The sequence below is a fragment of the Thermothelomyces thermophilus genome, chromosome 7 (genome assembly GCF_000226095.1).
Source record: "Thermothelomyces thermophilus ATCC 42464 chromosome 7, complete sequence".
Lineage (NCBI taxonomy): Eukaryota > Fungi > Ascomycota > Sordariomycetes > Sordariales > Chaetomiaceae > Thermothelomyces > Thermothelomyces thermophilus.
In genome coordinates, this window is record NC_016478.1 from 3410934 (window position 1) to 3420178 (window position 9245).

Genomic DNA, 9245 nt, shown 5'->3' on the forward strand with positions numbered 1-9245 from the left:
GTCTCTTACAGTAATTAGTAATGCTTGGTATAAGTACTGTAATTGTGATTGTTACCACTAGTGAACTCTTAGAGTCTACCTAACGAGTGACTAGCTAGCTATATATATATAATTGTCTGTCCCTCTTCAATAGTTATTACTAGTACCATTTCTCCTTTTACTCCGTGATTCCGCGTTGTCGACGGTGATATATTATTATTACTAGTGAAGACCTTAGTCTTGGCGGTGATAATCTTCTGATTAGTCTGTCAAATGATTAGCTATTAGAATGTCCTATGTCCTAGCTATAGCCTGCTAGGCCGTCTATATACTTATCTATAACATAATGCCCTTCCTTTAAGGCTTTTATCCCAAAAGCCCTCTTAGGCCGTTTTAAATAGTGCTAATACCCTTCGCTTATAAATACTATATTCTTCCTATTTCTACATTATAGTCCCTATATTAATAAAATACTAATAGAGAAACGGAAGTCGCTTTCTATACATTACTATACTTCCCTTGCTTAGAATATTATTAAGAACGGTTTTATCATTATACCTTGCTCTTAGTATACATTATAAGGCCTTATCTACAAAATGATCACGTATATAAAGCATTATAAGGCCTATATTTATTAAGGTCGTTCTTATAATAGCTCTAGCATCCTACTTTCTTCCTATAAGCTTATCTCCCTTTTTTTTTTTTTAAGTATAATTCCTAATGTTCGTTTTAGTAAATTGTATTCTCTAGGAGTAGCGTTATATCAAGGATACTAAACGTCATACCAAACTTAAGCTAAATAAATCCTAACGCCGTCTAGAAAAAGCCTAGCACAAGTTATCTAAAAAGCTTATACGGCTCCGGCGTCTTTATCAGTAGAAGGAGTTTTTGGTAGAGAAAGGTACCGATATAGTAGCATGTGGTCTGTCGACCTTAGACAAGTTAGAGGCGATTAAGCGGCAAGAGTGGCAAGAGGTGCCTATTATACCCTTGTCAGAGATTAATGATGCCATTAATGCTATTGACTAGGGCGTTATCTTTGGTTCTGTCCTAGGTTTTCCTTTAGTCGATCCGGGTTCTACTGGTAGAACTGTTCCAATTTCTTAGGGCAGTTTAGGTTCTTAACAGGTTCCTATAAGTTATCTTCTAGTCTAAAATCAAGCTATTTAATTAGATACTATAGTTCCCTATTAATAGTATATAAATCTAGAATTTCTTCGACGTCCTATTCTTTCTCTTTATCCTTTGCTTTGATATATGTAGCAACCTTAACGTTCTTTAGTACTAGTTCGAGAAGTAAAATATAAAAAATATCTATCTATAGTTATATAGATAATAGTAACGATAGTTAGTAGTTAAATGTTAAAATTCGTTCTTTGATAACGAAAGGTCTGACCTTCTTAAAGTTTAGCTTTATATTTGGTCGTTTAGTTTATAAGTTTCGTATAATTAGGTAGACTTTGTCTCCCCTTTCTAGGCAAGGTCCCTCGAGCCTATATTTGTTATAGTAGTTCTTTATTCTAGTCTTGATAAACTTAAGTTCCTTTTTAAGCTTTTTATATAGTATATACATTTGTTTTACTTTAACTATTACTCTCGGCACTATAACCTCTAGTCCTTGCCTAAGGTCTACTTTATATCTATAGTTCGCGAAGAATAGTATAACTTTAGTCGTTTCTATTAGCATTATATTATAAGCAAGTTATACTATTAGTAATAGTATAACCTAGTTATCTTACTAGTAATTAACGTAAAAGCGGAGGTATTACTTAATAACTTAGTTTAATCACTCTGTTTGTCTATTAGTCTACGGGTAGTATACTATTAATAGCTTACTATTGATACCTAATCGTTATATTAACACTTGCTAGAACTTCGATACAAACTTAGTATCTCTATCGGTAATCCATTCTTATAGCTAAACATATACTAATGTAACTTACTAATAGATTACGTCTACTAGCTATTTAGCTATCTAGGACTCCTTATAAGGAAAGAAGTATACCTATTTAGTTAGGCAATCTACTACAATAAAAATACTATTATGAATTACTCCTATAGCCGTATCCTTAGATTCTAGCAGCTTTATAATAAAGTCTATCGTAATTAAACTCTATAGTTTGTCAGCTATTAGCAGTAGCTAAAGTAGCCTATACGGCTTATATTATACCATTTTGCTTCGATTACAAATGTCATAGTTTTGTATAACTTCCTTAACTCGTGCTATTAACTATAGAAAGTTATAGTGTTTCCTAACTTATACGATAGTCTTCGTGACTCCTTTATATCCTCCGAGTTTCGACTTATAGAGTTCTCAAATCATTCGCAGCTATTAATCCCTATCATAGATATATACTTTGCCTCGGTACTAGAGTTTCCTATCTCTTTCTTCTACTCTATTAGGTACTACTAGTCCGGGTGCTACTTGATACTATGTCTTGTTAATCCTTTCTTTTTAAAAGATTATATAATATTCTAGGAACAAGTTAAGTAGATTATCTTCTATAGGTATCTATGTTTCGTAATATAGCGTTCTATCTATTCGTTCCTTAAATAACGGTGGTATTGTTTCTGTTTGTCCTTCTATATAATCCGTTTGTCGGCTTAAGATATCTGCTTATACGTTCTCTTTACCCTTCTTATAACGGATCTCAAAGTTAAATTCTATAAGGAATTCTACCTATTGTATTTATCGTCTATTAAGCTCCTTTGTCATTATAAAGTATCGTAAATTCTTATAGTCTATATATACTTATACTAGTTTAATTATACCACTAAGGTATAGTCACCATTCCTTAAAAGCTTTAATAATCGTAAGTAGTGACTTATTATAGATTAGATAATTAAGACGTAGTCTATCGAGCTTCTTTAAAAAGAAGGCTATAGGATATAGCTTTCCTTGTTTGTCTTATTATCCTAATTATCCTCTAATAGTATAGTCTAAAGCGTCCGTTTCTACCTCGAATAGCTTCTTAGGATTTAGTAATACTAGTACTAGATCTTTAGTAATAGCGTCACAGATCTATATAAATGCTTACTTATACTATTCTTTCTATTAGAATTTAGTATTCTTCTTTATAAGTTTATATAAAGGTCGTATAATCGCTCTAAAGTTCCTAATAAACATTCGGTAGAAGTTTATAAATCCGATAAAGCTTCGTACTTCTATAACTAACGTTAGTTGTAGCTAATTCTTAATAGCTTTAACCTTTAAAGGTTCTATCCGAATTTGTCCTAAGGATATTTCGTATCCTAAAAACACCGTTTTCCCAATATGGAATTCGCTCTTTTCTTTATTAGCTAATAGTTTGTATATATATAACGCGTCTAGCACTGCTTTTATATACTTCTAGTGTTCGTCTATCGTCTTAGAGAAGATAAATATATCGTCAAGATAATATACTATAAATTTGTCGAGAAAGGGTCAGATAGCTTGATTAATTAGGGCTTAGAACGTTACTAGCACGTTTATAAGTCCGAATAGCATAATAAGGTACTCGTAGTAGCTATAGGGTATCCTAAAGGCCGTTTTCCACTTGTCGCCTTCTTTGATCTATATATAGTTATAGGCCGATAGTAAGTCAAGACACGTGAAATATTAGGCTCCTACTAACTAATCTTAGAGCTATAAGATTAGTAGTAACAGGTATTAGTTTTTTATAGTCTGTTCGTTAAGTTGCCGATAGTCGATATATAACTATAGCTTTCTGTCTTTCTTAGGTATAAATAGGACTAGGTAGCCTACTAGCGATGTCGATAAGCAGATATATCCTCTTCGAAGGTTCTCCTCTAAATATCGCTTAAGTTCTTCGTTCTAAGTCTAGCTTATATAATAGATCTTAAAGAACTTTAGTTATATTCCTTTCTTAAGCTTGATCTTATAATCCTATAGGCTATATTCTAGTAGTCCTTCTAGATATTCCGGTTCGAATGCTAGGTATCCTTTGTATTCCTTTAGTACTTCCCTAGTCTTGTCTCGTCTCTCAGTTTTCTAATAGTATATAAACTTAGTTCTGTCTATAGCAATACTAGCGATTTCTCCTATCTTAACCTATTACTCTAATTATAGTACTCCGTATTTGTTAATAGAGAGAATAGCTATTAGCGGTTTAGCTCGTTCTTCCTATTATAATGTTGGTATCATTATACTATTTCTTCTAGAGTCTGTAGTAGTCTGCCTACTACTATCTATCTCTTACGGTAGATCTATAGGACATGCCTTCCCCTAAGCATCGTCTACTCGCGATCCTTATACGCTCCATATCTTGCTAGTCGAATACGACTCCGTTTAGGGTTATAGGTAGCTACTATTTTTCTAGCTAATGTCTAGGTCGTAGTCTTCATACTATAGTAACCCTAATATTATATCTTTATCGTTACCTATATCTATAATACTAAATACGACTATTATAGTCTTTCTTATTATAGTGATATCGATTAGTTCGGTCTCCCTATATACCTATTACGTCGGAAATAGCCCTTTAACTATACTATGCTTCCGCTTTATTCTCTAGGGTATCTATAGCTAATTTATAAGCATTGGCAAAATCAGGTTTATCTCTGCTCTACTGTCTACTAGTACGAGCATTTCGTGCTGTTTCCATTATGCTATTATCTATAGTCGCTTGTCTTACCGCCATTGTCTAAAGATTGCAGCGATTTCCTATATTTCTACTAGGAGGTCTCGATATAGTAGTCTCTTATGCCAGTTCCTCCTATACTATGCTACCACTTGCCGTTACACAGGCGTTAATAGTTTCTAGGCCCCTTAAAGGGCCCTAACCTATTTCCTAGGTTAGTGCTAACCTCTTTAGTTATTTAGCTAATAGCAGCTTCGTTGATCATACTTATTTCCGTAAGCTATTAAGTACTTACGGCTTTCTACTATTAAGTCTGTTCTACTTCTCGTCATATATGCTATAGCTTCATCTAAAGCTCCCAAATTCGCGATTTCTTTTTATCTACGTAATAGAGGTAATCGTTACTCTAGTACGAGTCCTATATGTCTCGTCCTATTCCGTAGTACCTAGGCTAGGCTCGTCTTGGAACTATTATAATACCTTCTAGATCGTAGGCTTCGATCTTCTAGAGCAATTCGGCTACTCTATTTCCTATATTATAGACCTATTCTATAGGGCGTAAGCTTCTATCCTCATTTCCTTGTTAGGTCGGCTAATAATTATTTTCGAATTTGTTATAGAAGTAGTATTAGCATCTATATACTATATACTAGAACTAGGGCACTTATATATATACCTTATATCAAGGATATAGTTATATAGCGTTACCTAGGAGGTATTAGAATTCTTTCCTAAATCCTTCTCACTATATATAGACTATAGGTACTCTAATACTAAAGTAGAAGTATTTCTTCTAGTAGCTTCCCTATATACACTCGTCTTTTTAACAGTTCGTATATATAAACTAGTATTCTAGGTTCTATATATCATTACTAAGTTACTAGTCGTTAAGGTACTTAGTATAGCTATCAGGCCTATTATATATCATAGGCTATTCTCCTTTAATAGTTTCTACAATACATTAAAGTTCCCTTACCTTGTCCCTTATCTTATCGCTCTACTAGACAAGTCAAATTAAGCGTCTATCCCGTTTACGTAGTTCCGTATTAAGCTAGAAAACTTCATTACGGTACTATTCGATTCGTTCCTAGAAGAATAAAACATTAGGTCCGGGTCTTTCGATTCCTTAGGTATTAGTTATCTACGATCTATCCTACTTCTATATAACTATAAGACCCTATTACCTTAAGGCTAGGAGAATCGAAATTGGCGGTATATACTCCCTTACCGTGTCCTATTTAGCAAGACCTATCTCTAGGTCTATAGTGACTAGTTCGGAGTACGGTGCTTGTTTGTCTTTACCATTACCGTCGTGTCCGAGACTATCCGTATTACTACCCCTATCTTCGTAGCTTGTAGCCGCTACTTTGATAATATCTTTGGTAGTTTTGTCGATAGCTGTAATTTCCTTTCTAAGGACCGTCTTTTACTCTTTCTTCGGGCTTTGACATTCTTACTTATAGTGCCCTTTCTTTCTATAGTTATAGTAGGTAATATTAGACTTATCTTTGGTTATCTTCTTCTAGTCCTACTTCTATACTATATCTATATCTATAGTTCTAGGATATATCCTATACAAGGTATTGATATTTGCTTGCTTTTTCTTATCATTAGCCTTAACTATAGTTCTATTTATTCGACCTTGTTTCTACTACTCCTATATATAGAGTCGATTATCGATTCTAATAGCCTATATAATATATTTATCTAGAGTCTTAGGCCGATTATACTTATATAGCTTGTCTTTAACCTTTTCCTTTAAGCCATTATAGAATAGTTATATTAACGCTTCGTCGTTAAGCTAAGACTTAAGTATGTCCTATCTAAACTATATAATATAGGAGGCTACTAACTTAATCTATTAGAGATTAGCAAGTCTTTCTTATATATAAATCTTCTTATCTTTATCATTAAAAACCTTCTAAAGCTCTTCTTCGAAACGATTATAAGATTAAAAGACTACCTATATAAACGCATCTTAGTCGTCTTTATCTTCCTTAGTAAGATAGTTATTCTATATAGGCTCGAACTATCTAAGTACCTTACTCTCTAGTCTCATAGCTATATAGAGGACTTTGGCTTTGTCGTCCGGAAACTTATTATCGTTAAGCCGGAAGTAGGATCAGAGGTTTATTAGGAATCCTACAAGGTCCTCCTTAGTTCCTCTATATTTACTAGGTAGTTCAATCTTAATACGGCTCGCTTTAGCGCTCTCGAGTGCCTTGATTTTAGTATAGGCCTCGTTAACCAATTTCTACAAGTGCTTTTCGCCATTCTTGAGTTCCTTAATTCGAGCTTAAGTAGCCTTGTCTTTCTAATCTAACTCCTAGATTCGCTAATAGAGTTAACCAAGCTAGGTAAATAACTGTTTAGCTATAACGTTAGTAGCTATGTCGATATCAAGGTCGAAGTCACCTCCATTCTAAACTATAATAGAATAAAGGGAGTGGTAATAACGTATAACGAACCTAACTTAGACTTCTTCTAAAAGGGTTTAGATGAAGGTAGATTAAGTAGGATAAGTAGGCAGGTCGTCTAAGGGATTTAGTAAAGCTAAAGGGTTTATAATAACACTTGAGTTATCTCTTATAGTAATTAGTAATACTTAGTATAAGTACTATAATTATAATTATTACTATTGGTAAACTCTTAGAGTCTACCTAACAAGTGACTAGCTAGCTATATATATATAATTGTCTGTCCCTCTTTAATAGTTATTACTAGTACTATTTCTCCTTTTACTCTGTGATTCCGTGTTGTCGATGGTGACATGTTATTATCACTAGTAAAGACCTTAGTCTTGGCGGTGATAATCTTCTGATTGGTCCGTCAAGTGATTGGCTGTCGGAATGTCCCGCGTCCTGGCTATAGCCTGCCAGGCCGTCTATATGCTTATCCGTGACAGATTATTAAGCCTAGCTATAGGAGCTATTATAATAACTAGTTCCTAGTCCTTAAAAAGGACGACGGTCTCTACCTAATTAATGATACCTAGAAAGCTAACGCTATAACTATATAGAACGCATTTGTGCTGCTAGTTATAGAGGAATTTAATAAGGACTTTAAGGGTTATAAGGTTATCTCCCTCTTAGACCTATTTTCTAGGTATGACTAAGTTAATCTTAACGAATAGAGCTAGGATCTTACTACCTTTTAAATGTCTATTAGCCTCTTCTAGATATATACCTTCCTTATAGGTAGAACGAACTCTATTACCTAGTTTTAATAAGTAATGACCTGGATCTTCTAGAACCTAATTTTAGATGTTTACTACGTTTACCTAGATAATATCTATATAAAGGGGCTATAGTCTGACTATAATAGGGAAGAAGTTGCCCCTAGGTTATAGAAGTTCGTAGTTAAATACCTCTAAAATGTTAATATAGTTTTCCTAAACGTTAAGCTTACTAGAGCTACTATTATAGCTGGGAAATCCTAGTAATGTCGGCTATAAGTAGTGTTACTTAGCTACCTCTATATACCTAAAAGGTAACCATCCAATAATGCTAAAGTTATAAAAATCCTTAAGTAGACTTCCTATTTAGATTTAAAAGATATTTATACCTTCCTAGGGATCGTTAGCTATTACTAGATTTAGATAGAGCACTTTACTACTATTACTTGGCCGTTATCTAATCTGATAAAGAAGAACGCTTATTAGGAATAAGGCCTTACTTAATAGCAGGCTATAAAGGAACTCTAAACCTAAATAACTACTACCTTAGTTCTTATACTGCTTATTTTCGATAACCCTAGGTATAGTTAGATATACCTAATGACCAATATAAGTCTTTTCGGTTAGGGAGGAGTTATTAAATAAGTTAGCCTTAATAAGAAGAGGCACCTATACCAATTTAAGAGTAGGATATAGTCTAAGGCAGAGAAGTAGTATAACCTTACTAAATAGGAGCTCTATAGATTACTTTTCCTATTGAAACGTTTCCGATAGTACCTCTTTGGTATTTACTTTATTATAGAAATAGACGCTCTTATCCTAGTTTACTAGTTAAATAGTATAGCTAGTAATATACCTAGGGCTTTAATAATATAATAGATCGTTTAGATTCGGCTATTTGACTTTAAGGTCAAGTATATTCTAGGTTCTAAAAATGCTATTACTAATAGGCTTTTACGGAAGCTTCCTAGTCTATCTAATTAGATAGAGAAAGCAAACGAAGAGGATATTAATGATTAGGTTAACGTGTAAATCTATACTAACTATATTAGCGATCCTCCTAAACCTATAGACCTAAGCCTTAAGGAAGGATACTCTAAATACTCTAGGGCTATTATACGGTACTTGACTACTTTAGAAGAACCTATAGCTATCCGACCATACTAGCAGTGACATCTGTTTAAGAAGGAAGTGCTTAAATATTTCGTAGATAAGGGCTATCTATTCCTTTGGCTAGCAAACAATACCTAGAATCCTTACTATATAATAAATACCCTAGAAGAAAGGTAATAAATTTTCTAAGCTTGCTACAATAAGATAGGCTATAAGGGTAGAAAAGCTACTTACCAAAGGGTTACTAACTACTTTTTTTAGAAGGGAATATATACTAATATAGCAAAGTAGATTTATACCTACCTAGAGTATTAGGCATAGGATACTAAAAGATTTAAGGAGGTATATTTATATTTAGAACCTTCTCTAATCCTATTTACGAAATGGTACTTAGATAT